The sequence below is a fragment of the Triticum aestivum genome, chromosome 2A (genome assembly GCF_018294505.1).
Source record: "Triticum aestivum cultivar Chinese Spring chromosome 2A, IWGSC CS RefSeq v2.1, whole genome shotgun sequence".
NCBI classification, from domain to species: Eukaryota; Viridiplantae; Streptophyta; class Magnoliopsida; order Poales; family Poaceae; genus Triticum; species Triticum aestivum.
The window spans coordinates 499,993,526-500,012,406 of NC_057797.1; the positions used below are offsets into that span (position 1 = coordinate 499,993,526).

Here is an 18,881-nt window from a genome sequence, read left to right on the forward strand (position 1 = left end):
GACTTTGAGAGCGAATCTTGTCCAGAGTCGGACAAGTCAGCTTTGCTTGTAGCCCAAGTAAAGTTGCCGTGTGAGTTTGAAATCTGACCGTTGGAACACATGTCAGTTCCTTAGTGACCCAGGGTCATTTCGAACAAATCAGGTCGGGTTGCCAAGTGGCTATAAATAGCCCACCCCCTACAACCATAAACGGTTGGCTACTCAGATTTAGAGTACGGCTTTTGTCGTTTGAGAGCAACCAGCCTTTGAGAGAGAATTCCTTGCGAGGATAAAGCCCTAACCACTCAGAGCCAAAGAGAATTAGGCATCACTTAAGTCTGTGTGATCTGAAGACTTATTACACTTGAGGACTGTGCATCCTCCAGCCGGTTAGGCGTCGCGTTCTGAGCATCCAAGAGACATTGTGGATTGCCGGTGAACGAAGTCTGTGAAGGTTTGGGAGTCTACCTTGAAGACTTACCAGAGTGATTGGGCGAGGTCTGTGTGACCTTAGCTCAAGGGGAATACGGTGAGGACTGGGTGTCCTGAGCTGCGTGTTCAGGACTGGGTGTCCGGGACTGTGTGTCCTAAGGTTTAAATACCTAGCCGCCCTAACCAGACGTACAGTTGTCACAGCAACTGGAACTGGTCCAACAAATCATTGTCTTCAGTGAGTCACTGGTTTCATCTTCCCTTCCCTTTACTTACTGTTACTCCCTGTGAAGTCATTGTATGTTCGCACTATCTTTTGTCTTCACTGAGTGACTGCGTGTTCTGTGTGGCTTCACAATATCTTCCTACCTGATCCTTACTACATTGCTGCTATTAGTCATTGTGCTTTCACTCTATTAAATACTTGACTATGGCTTGCCTAGTGTAGTCTACCTTCCGCTGCAGGGTAATAGGTTTATTTCTATCGTTTGTCTTCATAACTTCCACGTTTTGAAGACTTTCATAAAAATCGCCTATTCACCCCCCTTCTAGTCGATATAACACACTTTCAATTGGTATCAGAGCAAGGTGCTCCCTTGTTCTGTGTGATTCGGTTTAACCACCTGGAGTTTTAGCTATGTCGACTACAGGGATAATTAAAGTCTCCGATGCGTGCCCCGTCTTCGATGGAACTGAATATCCCTACTGGAAGAATAAGATGTGCATGCATCTTGAAGCCATTGACGTCGACCTATGGTATGTCGTCAAGAACGGCGTTCCCAAGGCTGGAGAAGGTGTCACTGCTGCTGATGTCAAGAAGTTCGTTCAACTGGACTCTACTACCAAGAATATCATCTGTGGCCATTTGACCAAAGGACAGTATGGCCGTGTGAGTGCTTTGGAAACATCTAAGCTGGTCTGGGACTGGCTCTCCAAGGTCAATGAAGGCGTCTCAACCCAGAGAGATCAGAGAATCAGTGTCCTTCGCAACCTCTTCAACCGCTTCAAGCAAAATGACAATGAGAATGTCCAGCTCACATTTGACCGACTCACTGACATCACAAATGAGCTTCAAGCCCTCGGCACTACTGAGATCACCAAACATGAAGTCGTCAAGACACTACTGAGATCACTTGATAGTTCGTTTGACACCCTAGCCCTGATGATTCAAGAACGTCCTGATTTCAAGACACTCGATCCGTCTGACATACTTGAGAGGCTCAACACACATGAGTTTCAACTTTCTGAGAAAAGAGATATCTACGGTCCAAACTATGGGCGAACTCATGCCTTGAAGGCAAAAGCTGTCTCCTCATCTGAAGAAGAATCTAACAGTAGTTCGGATGATCCTGAAGACATTGGAAGGGAACTTGCTATGCTTGTGAAGAAGTTCCAAAAATTCACCAAGAAGAAAGGTTTCAGAAAGTCTTCCCGATCGAGCTCAAGGAATGATGAAGCTTCTGCTCATGACTACAAGAAGAAAACATGTCACAAGTGCAAGAAACCTGGCCACTTCATCTCTGAGTGTCCGCAGTGGGCAATGAGAACAAAAAGAAGAAGAAGAGCAAGGAATATGACTCTGACGACAAGAAGAAGAAGAAATACTCAAAGTCTTCTTCCAAGTCTTCCTCAAAGTCTTCATCACACAAGAAGAGCTCATCTGGCAAGGCATGTGCTTTTGTTGGCAAGGAAATGGATTCAGAGGAGGAGTCCGCTTCTGAGGAGGCGGAGGTGGAGTCTGAGGAGGAGTCCGATTCAGGCGTCGCAAGTCTGGCTACAGCATACGTTGCCAAGTCCATCTTCAACACTGAAGACAATGACTTCATCACCGACACCGATGCAAATGACAAGGACTACTCCGCTTCTACCTACTGCTTCATGGCACACGGTGCCAAGGTAAACACACGCACTACTCACTATCAAACATCTAGTGACAATGACTCTGATTGTGGTTCAAAACCCAGCTACAAAACACTTGCTAAAATTGCAACTAAACAACAGAAAGCTATGGAACATATTCAAAAACTGTTAGACAGAAGCGATGATCTGTTAGGTGCTGAAATGACTCGATCCGAGTCCTTAATTAAAGACATAAAAAATCTTCACGTTAAGTATGAGGAACTTGAAAGTCGTCATGAAACGCTCTCAACAACTCATGAAAAGCTTTCCTATGATTATCTTCAAAGGAAGCAAGATCTTGAGAAATTGAGAGCGGCTCATGAAGATCTTCAAAAGGAAAACGAGTCACTTCGCGCCGAACAGATCAGCTCCGCTCAGGAAAGATTTGAACCACCATGTCTTAAATGCATTGAGCGTGATAATGCTACTACTGTTGCTGAATGTTCTACTGCTGCTACTGTTGCAATATCTTCAACTATTGATGTGGGAACTAACCCCTCTACTGAGGATTCCACTACTATTGCTGATGAGAATGCTAGGTTGAAGACATTGCTTGAAACAGGGTTGTACAAAAGTCTTAAAGGGCATCAGACACTATGTGATGTCCTCAAAAAGCAGATCTTGAACCGAAACCCGAGGAAAGAGGGTGTTGGGTTCGTAAGGAAAATGAATGCTGATGGCTCTTACTGGAAACCTGAGCAGTACCCCAAAACCACATGGGTTGCTGCAAAGGAATTATCAGCAGATCCATCCTATCTATCTGGGTTCACTTGTGCAAACCCCATTGTCATTAATGAATCCTTTGATGCAAACTATAAACTATTTAAGAATCAGAATGGTGAAGTGTTTGCCAGGTACATTGGTACTAACTGCAGGAATGGACCGCCTATGAAGAAGATCTGGGTTCCGAAAAAGTGTCTGGAGAATCTTCTTGTGAATGTCATCATGACACCTCACGTGAAGAAGACAAACCTCAGACCAAAGGCTTCATACGGTCCAAAGGCTTCATACAGACAGAGGACTCACCTGAGTCGCACTAACGCAAATGTTTTGCAGGGAAACCATACTCAGGCCTATGAATATGAGAGCAGTTCATCAAACCGCCATGTTCATAAGACCAAGAACTATTCTGCTTATTCTTATGAGTACTATTGTCCACCTGCAAGACTGTTTGCTAGGGCTCCAAAGCCAAAGTTCTCAGATGCTGCACTTAGACTTATTGCTTCTAAGCCACCCTTGAAGATGTGGGTGGCTAAGAAAGCTTCACTCTCTTTTGCAGGGAAAGGTCTCCAGCAGAAAACCAAAATCGTCCGACGCTATTGCTGGGGACCTTAAACATCTTGTAGGGCGCAAGATCAAATGCCTGAATGGTCTTACTATGTACTTCGTTCCTGAATCGCTTGCTACTCTCCCTATTAGTCCTAATCTGGATCTAAGCTTTCATAACCCACTGGTTCGTCAAATGTTTTTGCTTCACAATTCTCTTCGTGAAGCCTATCCCCCTAACTGCACTGTAGGGTATGACACCAGCATCTTCAGAATGGATTATTGATAGTGGGTGTACAAATCACATGACTGGCAAAAGAAGCCTTCTTATGGACTCAACCTTACGTCCATCCGACAAGAGCCACATCACATTTGCTGACACTGGTAAAAGTAAGGTATTGGGTCTAGGTAGAGTTGCAATCTCAAGGGATCAACACATGGATAAAGTCATGCTTGTTGAATCCCTTGGCTTCAACTTAATGTCTGTCTCAATGCTTTGCGATTTAAACATGATCGTAATATTTGAAAAATATCGTTGCCTTGTTCTAATGGAATCTGACAAGTCTCTAGTATTTGAAGGGTATCAAAAAGATGATTTGTACGTGGTAGATTTCTCAGCAGGACCACAGCTTGCCGTATGTCTTCTAGCAAAAGCTTCAGAATGCTGGCTCTGGCATCGGAGGCTTGGGCATGCTGGCATGAGGAACCTCCACACCTTGGCAAAGAAGAAGCATGTCATAGGCATTGAGGGCGTCAAGTTCAAGAAAGATCACTTATGCGGTGCCTGTGAGGCAAGAAAGATGACGAGGGCCAAACATCCCTCGAAGACAATCATGACTACTACTCGACCCTTCGAACTGCTTCACATGGATCTTTTCGGTCCCACTCATTACTCAACTCTTACTACTACTGCTTGTCTCTATGGCTTTGTCATTGTTGATGATTATTCTAGATATACTTGGGTGCACATAATCCTTTACAAGACTGAAGTGCAGGATGTCTTCAGACGCTTCGCCAATCAAGCAATGAACAACTATGGCGCCAAGATAAAGCATATCAGAAGTGACAATGGCACTGAATTCAAGAACACTGGCCTTGATACATATCTTGATACCTTGGGCATCACACATGAATTCTCAGCCCCGTACACGCCACAACAGAATGGCATCGTCGAACGCAAGAACAGAACACTCATTGAGATGGCCAGAACGATGCTAGATGAATACAAGACTTCAAGAAAATTCTGGCCTAAACCATTGATACTGCATGCCATACAATCAATCGTGTTTATCTTCACAAGCTTATGAATAAGACATCTTATGAGCTCCTTACTGGCAAGAAGCCAAATGTCAGTTACTTCAGAGTATTTGGCGCCAGGTGCTGGATCAAGGACCCACATCACACCTCAAAGTTTGCACCAAAAGCACATGAGAGTTTTATGCTTGGATATGGAAAGGATTCGCACTCCTACAGAGTCTTCAATCTCTTTCATTATAAAATGGTTGAAACAATGGATGTGCGGTTCGATGAGACCAACGGTTCACAAAGTGAGCACCTGCCAAATGTGCTAGATGAAGTTCCATCTAGTGAATCAATCAAGCTAATGGGAACTGGAGAAATTATACCTTCTAAAGCTCATCCTGAAGAAGAACTTATCATCTCAGCACCTGATCAACCTAAAGACAATGCTCAGCCTGAAGACATTCCTTCTAACAACGACAATGATCAGCAAGAGCAAAATCTTTGCCATGTACATCCTCGTGTTGCCAATGAAGTGCCGATTGAAAGAATAATTGATAGCATCAATGCACCCGGTCCACTCACTCGTTCAAGGGAAACTCAGCTAGCAAATTTCTGTGGGCACTTCGCATTCGTCTCAATAACAGAACCCAAGAAATTTGAAGAAGCCTTCATGGAACCTGAATGGATTCAAGCTATGCAAGAAGAGCTTCAACAGTTTGAGCTGAATAATGTATGGGAACTGGTCAAGCGTCCCGATCCTCAGAAGCACAACATAATAGGCACAAAATGGATATACTGCAACAAACAAGATGAGCACGGTCAAGTTGTTAGAAACAAAGCTCGTCTCGTTGCTCAAGGATATACTCAAGTGGAAGGCATTGACTTGGATGAAACATTTGCTCCTGTGGCTAGACTTGAAGCCATACGCATACTGCTGGCCTATGCAAATCATCACAACATACTTCTTTATCAAATGGATGTGAAGAGCGCCTTTCTCAATGGCAACATTGAAGAAGAAGTGTATGTTGCACAACCACCTGGCTTTGAAGATCCAAAACATCCTGACATGGTATACAAGCTCAACAAGGCTCTTTATGGCCTCAAACAAGCCCCTCGGGCCTGGTATGACACACTCAAATACTTCTTGAAGAGCAAAGGCTTCATACCTGGTTCCCTCGACCCCACTCTCTTCACGAAGACATATGATGGTGAACTGTTTGTGTGCCAAATACATGTGGATGACATTATCTTTGGCTGCACCACTCAGAAGTACAGTGAAGAGTTTGGATATATGATGCAAGAGCAATATCAAATGTCTATGATGGGAGAGCTGAAGTTCTTTCTCGGTCTTCAAATACGACAACAACGCAACGGCATCTTCATATCTCAAGAGAAGTATCTCAAAGATTGCCTGAAGAAGTTCGGTATGCAAGACTGCAAAGGCTTCACGACGCCAATGCCAGCCAAGCATCATCTGGGTCCTGACGACAATGGTAAAGAGTTTGATCAAAAGGTATACCGCTCCATGATTGGTTCTTTACTTTATCTATGTGCATCTAGGCCAGATATTATGCTTAGTGTTTGCATGTGTGCTCCATTCCAAGCGGCACCAAAGGAGTCGCATCACTTAGTTGTGAAGCGAATTCTTCGATATTTGGCTCACACCCCAACTCTAGGATTATGGTATCCAAAGGGCTCAGAGTTTGATCTGGTTGGATTCTCGGATGTTGATTATGCTGGTGACAAGGTGGATCGCAAGTCTACATCAGGCACATGTCATTTTCTGGGACGATCACTTGTATGTTGGTCTTCAAAGAAGCAGAACTGTGTATCTCTCTCCACTGCTGAATCTGAATACATTGCTGCTGGATCTTGCTGCGCTCAGCTTCTGTGGATGAAGCAAACACTCAAGGACTATGGCATTCATCTGAAGCAAGTGCCACTCTACTGCGACAATGAAAGCGCCATCAAGATTGCCAACAACCCAGTTCAGCACTCGAAGACAAAGCACATTGAAATTCGTCATCACTTTCTTAGATATCATGTTGTGAAGGAAGATATTGATATCATACACGTCTACACTCAAGAGCAATTGGCAGATATCTTCACCAAGCCCTTGGATGAGAAGAGATTTTGCAAGTTACGATGTGAGCTAAATATCCTGGAATCCTAAAATGTCCCGTGATCAGGCACACATCCTAACCCTTATGCATATTGATGACTTAGATGTGCAACACACGAAGTAAAGTATATCTTCAATCAATGAAGACATACATTCTAAGTGTGAATACATTAATGTGGAATTTGACTTCGGAGCGCCACGATAATTGTGCGTCGTGTCTGGGTCTAATACTTCCTATACGGTGGGTAACGCCACCACCAAATGTTCTATTTGAAGTGTTTCACTCATGGCGTTACCTTGCTATGTCTTCACATTTGGTTTGGCTTCAATCTCAACATGTCTTCATGATTATCTTCACTATGTTGATTATATATATATATATATATATATATATATATATATATATATATACTAGTGTTCTGTCCTCTACAGCATTCACTTATAGCTATGTCTTCTTGTTGAATCTTTTGAACTAAGTGAATGTGATCGGACCCTAACCTCTCTGTGCTTTCTATCTCAAACTCTATCTCTCCAAATCATATGCATTCGATTGAAACTGTCGAATGTCTTCTCTGCGTCCTTGTCAGCAGAAGATACAGAGACAAACCTTAAGTCCGCTTTCAATGTTCATTCCTCCATATAAAACCCGGAGAAGTAGGAACTACCACCCGACAATCCAGGCGTGTGTGGGACATGGAACAAACCCCAAAATTCTGCATGATGGCCACGTGTTCCTCAAATGCGAATCGCCAGGGGCACCTGTGTAATAACGCAGTGCCGCCCCTGTACCTATAAATACACACTTCACGGCGGTCATTATCTCTTCTTCCACTCCCGCACGAACCCTAGCGCCACCGCTAGCCCTCGATGACGCCGGCGACGAAGTGCTTCGCTGCCGCAACCTCTCCGACGCTGTCTTCACACCGACCGCGGACATCGTCCTCTCCGCCGTCGCCGTAGGTATCCTCCGTCGCCAAGTTAGGGCACGGAAGATCAAACTGCTCGGCCTCATCTTCCACTCCGTCTAGCAGTTCTTAGTGTGGTAAATAAAACTTCCTTTTTACGGCACCGTTGATCCTATGGCTTTGTCACTTTCTACCACAAGCAATTTCTATTCACACAAGTTAGATCTCTCTCATACTGCATCTCATAACATGCATAGTATATTCACTTATGCTTCACAAAGCAGTTAGATTCCTCACTTGTACTGATCTCTGGATTTGTACAAATCTGGAACCAACTCCTTATCTATGAGTGAATGTCTTCGCACGATGAGGTCAATGTCTTCTAAACTGATTTATATTCAAAATCTTCTGAGAATGCATATGACCTCTTCCCCTTCCCTCGCACCTTAATGCTATCACAGGTACATGTCCGTGGGAGAATCCCTTGGTTCTCATAGTCTGCATTCATTTGCAGAATTCTTACAGCATCATATCAATTCTCCCGAAGCCAGTTCCTGTCTGTCCAGCAAGCGAAAGCCCTTGAAGCCTTTGAACATATTGAAGCCTTTCAGTTTAAAGTTCATGGCTTCAGAGAAATCAGCAAGGAAGGGTGGCAGAAAGCGTCGTAGAGAAACATCAAGAGATCTGCCAGATGACCTCTCAGAACTGTACAAGACAGATCCTGAAGAGGATTACAATCAGTGCAAAACACGAATCCAATGGATTCGACGCTATTGGGCAGAACAGTGGTTCAAGTACAGATTTGTGACAAAGGAATATGCTGAAAAGAATGCCATCAAGCGACCATGGGGAGACATCCTCTACAAAAATCTTCAACCCAGGACCAGAGATGAAGCCATTGAACAAGGCTTCTATCCCTGCATGGTCCGTGGACCACAACCTGCGAATGCTGACCCATCGTCCCTGCTATGGTGTCGTGACGACATTCTGTTCAAACACAACTTCTAGTTTGCCCAGAACCCAGTGAAGCAAAACAAGAAGACATTGGGACTAGACTTCAACCCTGGTCCTTCTGCTCCAAGGGCTGACGGCACACGTGATGCAGAACCCAATGTCATCGGTCCTTTCTACAACCTTGAAGGTCTCATCACTCATATCTTGGTTCAAGGGACTGCAGTGAATGAGCCTGCAGCTGACGCTGAATCAGATGAAGCGCCTGCAGCGCCGAAGCCAAAGAAGTTGAAGAAGCCTAAAGCTTCAAAGCCTGCCCCTTCACCAAAAATCTCACGGGTGAAGCCACTGGCAACTGCACCTCCTGAAGACAGTGTGCAGTCTAAAGATTTATCACGCATCTCCAAGCCCCAAAAGGTCAAGATGCCTCTACCACACACCGGCCAAGAGCTAACAGCTGCTGCCATTCTGCGCAATGATGCCATTGATCTGACAAGTGATGAAGATCTTGCAAATAACGCTCTTGAGCAACTCATCAAGAGCAAAGAAGAAGCATAAATCTTCAATGATCCGCCTCTCTTTGATGTAACAATCATCCACAACTTCATTGATGAATGGTTTGACACGCCAAACATAAGCTTCGATGATCTCCAACTACCCATTGGCCTCAATGTCGCCTTCCATGGCACCATTGCTTCAGAGTTAGCTATCGCCCAGCGCATTGTTGAACTAAAGCAGAAGATTGACTTTGAGAAATCTCAGTTCAAGAAGCATATGGCCAAGCTCAGCGTGCAAGAAGTGAAGAATTTCAAGATTATGTTGCACGAGCTCAAGGAAGCCTTTCTAAAGAAACCTGCAGAAGCTCAGGGTTCTCGTGAGCGCATGAAGGTCCTGGTTGATAGGTGTGTGCAAGCCTACAATGAGGCTGAGAAGCGCAAGGCCCTTGGGCGTCCTGGCATCGACCCCAGGATGGCTGCTAAGAAGCAGAAGAAGCCCGCTATGGCTGAACCTAAAGCACCAAGGCAGGAGGCAGATCCCCTTGTCTTCCGAACTAGCATGACTGGCCCGAAGCCAAAGGCCAGGTCAACCGCTTCAGAACTAAAGAAGACCAGGACTGCTGAGGCTGAAGCAAGGAAGAGAAAACATCCTGAAGCCTCTGCTACTGCCCCCGCCAAGAAGAAAAGAAAGACCAAGAAGGAACGGGCTGCTCCCACAGAGCCCTTGACTGTTGAACCCATTTCCATGGTTCACCCCGACGCCGATCCACAAGAACGTTAACTAACTGTCCATGAGCCTGCTTTCACAGAGGCTCATGAAGCTGAAGACTTTCCAGCAGCTGATCCCATTGCTGCTGAAGACATTGGTCACCATGACCATGTTGAAGATGATGCAACCCTTCCTCAGCTAGAACACCAACAGGTATCATCGCCTGTGCTAACGCACAACGAACTCATCAGCATTGGTCGTCCACTGACGCCAATTGCATAGGACGCTTCATGGGCGGATCGCCCACAAGAGGATGAAGACTTTGAGGCCCAGCCAACAGCAACTCCACAGGCGTCACCCGCGTTGCGCAGGCTTCACAAAGGTCCAAGGCCTCAAGTCTCTGCCGAAGACAATCCGGCTGCATCAGCCACGGAAGAAGAAGTCCCACGAGTTGCCACTCCCCTGTCCCACCAAGAAGCGGTTCTCGAGGAGAACGTGATCGTGACCGACCCTCCTGCTCGTCAAGTGGAGGTTGAACATCTTGAGGCTGCCACCACCAACACCATTGAAGCCACTGACGCTGTCATGGCTGAAGCTAATGTGGAGCCCTCACCAACAAAAGCACCAGAAGTCAGCGAAGCCACTGATCCCGCCGCTTCTGTTCCTGCGTCTGCTGTCGGTCCCCAGTTCGACTATCATGTTGAGCACAGGCCTTAGGTACAGAAGCCAATCCCAAGATTGCCAAGGTTCCCAGGTCCTGCATCAGCACCTGGCTCCTTCAATATCAATGGCTTCAGAGCAGACAACACATTCTTCAATAGCTCCAGGAACCCCTACTCCAGGGAAAGAATATCATCTGATCGGTTCTGGAGTTATCTGCAGCGAAGCTATTACTCATGTGTTCTTTACAACCAAGGTCGCATCTTCCCACACAAGCGCCTTGACATTGAAGCAATAGCTGGTCTGCCCTGTCTGGAAGAAGCTCTGGATTGCTTCAAAGAGGTTGGACTGCTGCCGTTCGTCACTAACCAAGAGCATTGGAATGAAGAGTTGCTGCTCCAATTCTATGCCACACTTCACATCCGCGGGTATAGCAGAGATCCGAAGACTTGGGTCCTGGAGTGGATGATAGGAAACGTTCATCACGAAGCCAAAGCCTTTGACATCATTGAGCTCACTGGTTTGCCCACTCCTGGCGATCTCTACAAGCATGGCTGTCAGCTTCATAGTGAAGCTATTGAGAGCATCTTTCAGAAGACTGAACCTAATATGAGTCAGATGCTCAGTATGATGAAGCCATTGCCCCAAGATGCTGCTTATCCCACGGAGTTCTTCATTGAAGACCTTGAGTATCTGCCAAGAACCATTTATCACATCATAAGGCGAACTCTCTGGCCAATCAAAGGACATTCTCCCCATGCCAAGCTGGAAGGTGCAATGAAGACTTTGGTCTTCTACATTCTTCATGGAAAATGCTTCAATACACAGGATTTCTTCATTCGCCAACTTGCTGCATCTGGCTCTGATCTATTTGGTTTGAAGTTCTACGCCCCTTGGGTGATGCGGCTGATCAAACTTCACTCCGCTATCTCATATCAGCCCTCTGCCCGCAATCATCGGATCTTTTTGCCTGATGTGGATATGTCTATTGAAGCCATCTATCCTGAGCCTGCCAAGGAACCTCTAAGTCTTCAGAATGCAGAGCATCAAAGTTTTTCTCAGAACGTTGAAGGCGTTGAAGCCGTAACTCGTGTGTATCCTTTGGCTGGCACTACACGTGCACCGCATCCTGCTCTCACTGAAGCCACTGATAGCACAACTGCTCCACGACCCAAGAAGCGCACTCGTGTTCTCAATGACCGAGAGCTTCTTGTGGCTCTACATCAGAAACAAGATAGGCATCATGACTGGCTGAAGCGTCAAATGCAAAGCCTCTTGGTGGATGTTAATCGCATTCGCAATCTTGCCACCAAGAATGCTTTTGTTGCCCATGAAACCTCTCGCCGCACATGGAAAGGGCTGACGCTGATGTGTTCTGAAGATGATCTTCAAGATGATGGCTTCACTGAGCGATTAAAGTTTGACTCCACACCTCCTCGAAGGGCAGTGCTGCGACGAACTCCATCCCTTGAAGACTCTGAGTTCTCTTCCTCTGCTGCAACTATGAATGCCAGAGTGATCGAGGATGAAGACGATGCTACTTCACCGCCACCTCCTTCAGCATGCTTCGACTCTGCTCCAAGCTCTTCTGCACCGCCAAACACCACCAACGACCCTGCTGCTTCACCTACTCTTCATGGGAACGAGTAGATGCTCTATGTCTTCAAACCTTTTTGGTCCTTACTGACAAAAGGGGGAGAAGCATATGAGTTTGATAGTCTTCAAGCGGGTCCATATGGGCAGGTGCTTTATATTTTGCTTCGTGCTTACAACTCTCATTTTTCTACATTTGGTTCTTTGAGTTGTAACACTTAAACTCGATGGTCGTCTGCTACTTATTTGCCACCTTGTGTTGCGATGATAAATTCCGCATGTGCGACGATAAATTCCACACTTAGATCATTCTGCAGACGTCCATTTTCCATTATGCATGTCATTATCTTCACATACTTTCTCATGCATAGTGGATTGTCATCATAAGTTGAAGTGGATCTCCACAAGTACAACCTACCATGTGCATTTGCATTCCAAAAGCAAATTACTTATATGCACATCTTCAGGGGGAGCCCTTGCAACTTATGAAGACAATTCCTTATCCTTTACAATTTCACAGACTATATTTCCCGTTGAAAACTTCAACTAGTTTGTCATCAATCACCAAAAAGGGGGAGATTGTAAATGCATCTAGTGCCACCCCTAGTTGGTTTTGGAGTATTAACGACAAACCTAGTTGAGGGACTAATGTGTTTGTGAGAATTGCAGGATAACACAGGTAGAAGTCCCTCATTGATTCGGTTTTCCTACCAGAGATGACCCCTAAAAATGTATGAAGACATTGAAGTCAAAGGTGGTATATGAAGATATTCACATTGAAGACTATGACAAGAGAAGACACCGCATGAAGCCTATGGAGCTCGAAGACTTAGATCTTTCGTAGTTCTTTTTCTTCTGTGTTGAGTCATAGGAACCACCGTACTATTAAGTGGGGTCCAAGAGAACCAGTCAGAATGACTGAAGTGATGCTTAAACAAAACCTATGTCTTCGAGTGAAGACTTTGAGAGCGAATCTTATCCAGAGTCGGACAAGTCAGCTTTGCTTGTAGCCCAAGTAAAGTTGCCGTGTGAGTTTGAAATCTGACCATTGGAACACGTGTCAGTTCCTTAGTGACCTAGGGTCATTTCGGACAAATCAGGTCGGGTTGCCAAGTGGCTATAAATAGCCCACCCCCTACAACCATAAACGGTTGGCTGCTTAGATTTAGAGTACGGCTTTTGTCGTTTGAGAGCAACCCACCTCGAAGCCTTTGAGAGAGAATTCCTTGCGAGGATAAAGCCCTAACCACCCAGAGCCAAAGAGAATTAGGCATCACTTAAGTCTTCTTGTCTGTGTGATCTGAAGACTTATTACACTTGAGGACTGTGCATCCTCCAGCCGGTTAGGCGCCGCGTTCTGAGCATCCAAGAGACATTGTGGATTGCCAGTGAATGAAGGCTGTGAAGGTTTGGGAGTCTACCTTGAAGACTTACCAGAGTGATTGGGCGAGGTCTGTGTGACCTTAGCTCAAGGGGAATACGGTGAGGACTGGGTGTCCTGAGCTACGTGTTCAGGACTGGGTGTCCGGGACTTTGTGTCCTAAGGTTTAAATACCTAGCCGCCCTAACCAGACGTACAGTTGTCACAGCAACTGGAACTGGTCCAACAAATCATTGTCTTCAGCGAGTCACTGGTTTCATCTTCCCTTCCCTTTACTTACTGTTACTCCTTGTGAAGTCATTGTATGTTCGCACTATCTTTTGTCTTCACTGAGTGACTGCGTGTTCTGTGTGGCTTCACAATATCTTCCTACCTGATCCTTACTACATTGCTGCTATTAGTCATTGTGCTTTCACTCTATTGAATACTTGACTATGGCTTGCCTAGTGTAGTCTACCTTCCGCTGCAGGGTAATAGGTTTATTTCTATCGTTTGTCTTCATAACTTCCATGTTTTGAAGACTTTCATAAAAAACGCCTATTCACCCCCCCTCTAGTCGATATAACGCACTTTCAATGAGTTGTGGCTCTATTCCCCCCACATGTGCGGAAACCACAGGACCTTAGATGGAGATGATCTATATATGTTCTTGGTTTAGGTATTCTCATGTCAGGATCTAGTATGCCTTGATAGCTACTCCTTCTCCCATGTGATTTCAGTATGCACAACGCCAATATTTCCCTTGCGAGATTCTACATCAGCGTGGCCGTCGGGTCTTCCTTGGATTGGGTTATACTGGATCGGTGTCGTCCTCACACTAGAAGCCCCGGTGAGTTGGTAGCCCCGGAGTGCCAGCTATGGTTAGCTAGCAAGATCGGTTGATTAGCTAAGTTTTGCTAGTTGGAAAATGCCGAACATATGTGGTGGCATTGAATTTTGGTTATATGATTAACATGATGACCTGCTATATATGTATTTATAAACTACTTGTTGATCTGGGACAAAGATGATGATGAGATAGATGAGCTATGGCTCTATTCCCCCATATGTGTGGAAACCACAAGACCTCCAATTGGAGATGATTTATATATGTTCTTGGTGTAGGTATTTCCATCGGGATCTCCGTGGGAACCACATGACCTCCCTGGCCCTCGGGCCTTCTTTGGATTCGATTGTATTAGATCGACGGACTGGCCGATAAGAAGAAAGCGGTTTTCCATCGCGTCCTTCGTTTTCCTTACCATCTCCCGTCTTATCACCCCATTTCAAGATTGAACCGTCAGATCGGGACCGATAGATCGATCGTCTCATCACCCCATATCTACTTATGTTTTTTTTCTGCGGGAGTATAACATAATAGTTTTAAAGTGAGGGTGATATGAGGTTTTTGTCAATGAGTGTAGCACACACCACCTCCATTATCCTTGCCGGCTCGGTGCCTCGTATGTTGTTTTTGTGTCAACTGCATAGTCTCCCTGCCATGACAACCGTCATGTACGATTGCCAACGACGAGGACATCTATCTCGGCTAGTCATCGAAATAACCTTTTTATGAACAAATTTTAGTAATATTATTTTCAGCACCAAATATATTCCATATTGATTTGATTTTTTCCTAATTTATTTCATTATTCTAAATGTTCCCTTAAAAATTGCTTTCTAAAATAATAATTAAGCATGTACTTTGCTCTACGGAAATAATGTTTAACCTTTTCGCTAAAGCCCTCAGTTTCTCTCCAATTTTTTTTATTTCCCACCAAATAATTTGGTCGTGTCTTGCGCCAAAAAAATCTTAACCTCCCCGCTAAACACCCCTCATAAGTGCTCCCGATTATTTCTCTTCACCATATCGTCAATATTGGATCTGAGCTCTCTCGTTCTGGTTCCTCCCTCCTCATGGCGTCATGACGGCGTCGACACCACGGATCACAATGGAGTCCATCGAACATACAGTCTTATTAGGTTTTTCCTTTGTCCCAAATCTCCTCCTCGTAGATGTGTAGCGCAGGCGCAGCGCCCCCTTTCCATCGTAGAACTACCACGCCGCCGGCCGCCGTGCAGCACTCCTTGGTCTCGCCTCCGGCATGCCCGCCGGGATGTAGTAGCCTGCCTCGTCTTCGTACTACAACAGCCCCCGAGATGCAACATGATCCCTTGCCGGCGGTGGCGGCGGCGCACACGCCGAGCTGGGAGACGGTCGACCTGCCGTCGTCGATGCCGTCCAGGGCCTCGGCCACGACGACCACAGCCATGGCCGGCGGCCGCGACCACAACCATGACTCCAGTATTTCCGTATTTTGGAGTGTTATGCGTAGTCTGATGGTGCTTAGTCTAATGGTGGAAGTGTGTGTGCTAGTACTGTTCCAGAATGTGCCTGTGTTGTTCTTACCAAGTTTTCTGAAGCATAGCACATTCAGGCTAGACTGAAGCATACTGCCGCATTCTGCTTATTTAACCATGGTAGTAGACTACTAGTAGTTTGCTTACCACATTCAGGCTAGATTACTGCATGTGTATGCATTGGGAGTAGCCTTGTCAGGATGCTAATTTGTGTATCATGTCTATGCTTCACAGCTTCAGTATAGACTTGATTATATGTGCTCTGCTTTGATCTTTAACGCCTAGCTTTTAATTTCTAAATCAAAATCATAGACATATGCTATGCTAAAAGACTTCTGTTTTGCATGCTCCTGTTCTGCATGGTATAACACAATTTGATTTCATTTAATCTTTTAAGCCTTTCTGCAAGGTACACAACTTGCTCGCTACAGAGGAAAGAGATGATGCACATTACTCCTTTCTGCAAGGTACACAACATCCTTAAATCTTAATCACTTATCTAAATGGTGCAAATTGATAATGCTAAGTCCCTTAACTGTTTTTGTGTTCAGTAAAGAAAGGATATGTTCTCATAACAAGGATGGAAAGTATAACAACTTACAAAAACCAATATGGACAACACAGATCTGGTAAAATGTTTATAACATTTAAGCTACCTCTAACATTTGCTATAATACGGAAAATCCTGGATCGCTTAATCTTCAAAATTGTTAATTCTTTTACAGGAACTCAAGAACAACCTGGTACTCATGTAGCTGCTAATAACATGTGTGCACTGGACGAATGGCCATCCCATGCTCACCGCAACCGTGCACAACTATAGAATGGTACTTTTTTTTATATTTGTGTCCTCGTTTCTTACAATGTAATACTGATTACTGCAATAATTCTTGTATAGTTTGGGTTGTAGAAAGTGATGGACAGAAGAAGAAAGGGTGAGGTGTACTTTTCGTATTTAGGACAAAGCATTTAAAGAGGTTCAAAACAAAGAAAATGAAACTGAAGGTCCAGTTTCCAGTGAACATAGAAGCAATATTTTCCAGACCGCATAGAAAGACACTCCGCAATGCAACTCATCACAACCTTATGGGTATGGATCACTGTTCAAGATATCTTCCGATATTCCGATAAATCGGCCGATTTATCGCTTATCGTTGTCTGGCCGATAAGATAAATCGGCTGATAAATCAGCCGATATGGCGATAAATTGGCCGATATGCCGATAAACTTGCCGATTTACGCCTTATCATGGGTCGACCGATAAGTTCCCGATAAGCGATATCCCCAACATTGGTATGGATACATGGCCAAACCACCAAGTGGTTATGAAAAGGATTAAATCACAATTTGAAGAGCAAGAATGTGCTACAACAGAGATCCAAAAGGTAAACTCTGAGCTCAGCCATCAGGTCACCGAATTACAAGATCAATTACAAGCTGAACGTGAAAGCACACAAGAGAGGATTAACTTCGAACGTGCTAAGAGAGAAAACCTTGAGGAGAGGTTAAAAGAAGAGCGTGCTGAAACAGAAAGATTGTTGGAAGAGGAGCGAAGATCAACATTGGAATTTGAGAAAAACATGATGGCAAAGTTTGCACAGTTCTCCCAACAGACGCAAACACATCAGGTGATTAGTTATATGCTTGCAAATTTGTAAGATTTATTTTGCTTGCTTGCATTGCTAAAAGTGCACTTCTATTTGCAGATGAATAAGAAAAGGACTAACAAAGAAATTAGTAATCCAAACTTGCAAAATACTCTTTTACAGACCGCTAGTACTACTGGGACTCTAGGTACAAGGCACAATGTAATTGCTCCCAATATGCTCATACAAGCTGCAAATATTCGAATGTTTCGAGCAATGGTAAGTGGTAAGTCACAAGCTTGATTTGTCTTCATGTTGACCTTTATTTGATACGCAAATAGCATTCATAATGTGCAATTGTTTGCTTGCTTGCACTACTGTATTTTGTTTTTGTTGAAGCACATAAAGTAGGGAAGCCAGAAATAGAACAGTTTTCTCACCATTAGAAATTGTGAACTTGCGCCAGCATGTAGTTGTTTCGGAGAAGTTTAGATGTTTTATTAATTTATTTAGGTAATTATTCTTGTGTTTGAACTACAAATTCTTTTGTGAAATTATCCAATTCTTTTTGCATAGCACCTGATTGTTAATGGAGTGGTACATCAGGCACAAGCATTTGCTTGCTAGTTGTTGTAGTCATAACAATTGGGCAGAAAGGTACTATGCATGCATGAATATAGTAATTATACAATTGTCATGACAGTGGTTATATCTTTATGCTGATTAGTCATTGTGTTGTTTCTTTCTTTTCTTGACTAATTATTTTCTATTTTCAGTTAACTTGAGCTAACTAAAATTTTGATTTCTTCATTGCAGGATCCAAAGATTAACTAGAATGGACTTTAGACCATGGACAATTTACTCTTCTCTCTTAATTAGGTTGGCACATTCAGTATGTTGAATGCGTGCTAAATTATATTTCAGTTTCATTTGATGGATATTGGCTATGCAAATATTGATATTGTATGAATGTACATCATATATGTATTATCTGAATCATGTAATTGAATGCATGTATATATTTTTCTGGTTGCAATAGGCTATTGCCACAACCTATTTCTGGTTGGAACATGGTGGCACAACGAAGAATGTTGCGTTGCATCAAATCTTAGTTGCCATGCCGACCTATTTTGTTGCACTAGGCTGTTGCGACAGTACACTTTATATTATTGCAATAACTTATCACTACAAACAGGCAGTCCATTGAGATAACTACTTGTTGCCACCAATTCAGTTTAGTTGGAATAGTCCTTTCGCCACGAAAAGTTTGTATTGTCGCAACAGCCTCTCACCACAAATGTCCTGTCTATTGTGACAAC

The 18,881-nt window shown here is 44.2% G+C and overlaps 1 long non-coding RNA gene across 4 annotated transcripts; it reads left to right on the forward strand.

The window, feature by feature from the left end:
• The first annotated feature begins 15,487 nt into the window (after positions 1-15,487).
• Positions 15,488-18,644, forward strand: LOC123185446 (uncharacterized). Of its 4 annotated transcripts, XR_006493397.1 has the most exons (7): positions 15,488-15,598; positions 16,386-16,443; positions 16,528-16,605; positions 16,702-16,803; positions 16,875-17,604; positions 17,683-17,841; positions 18,379-18,644. It is a non-coding gene; the product is annotated as an uncharacterized lncRNA (long non-coding RNA). The 4 variants fall into 4 exon arrangements; XR_006493396.1 differs by having other exon boundaries at positions 15,493-16,443; positions 17,683-17,848; XR_006493395.1 differs by having other exon boundaries at positions 15,493-16,443.
• Positions 18,645-18,881: the final 237 nt, after the last annotated feature.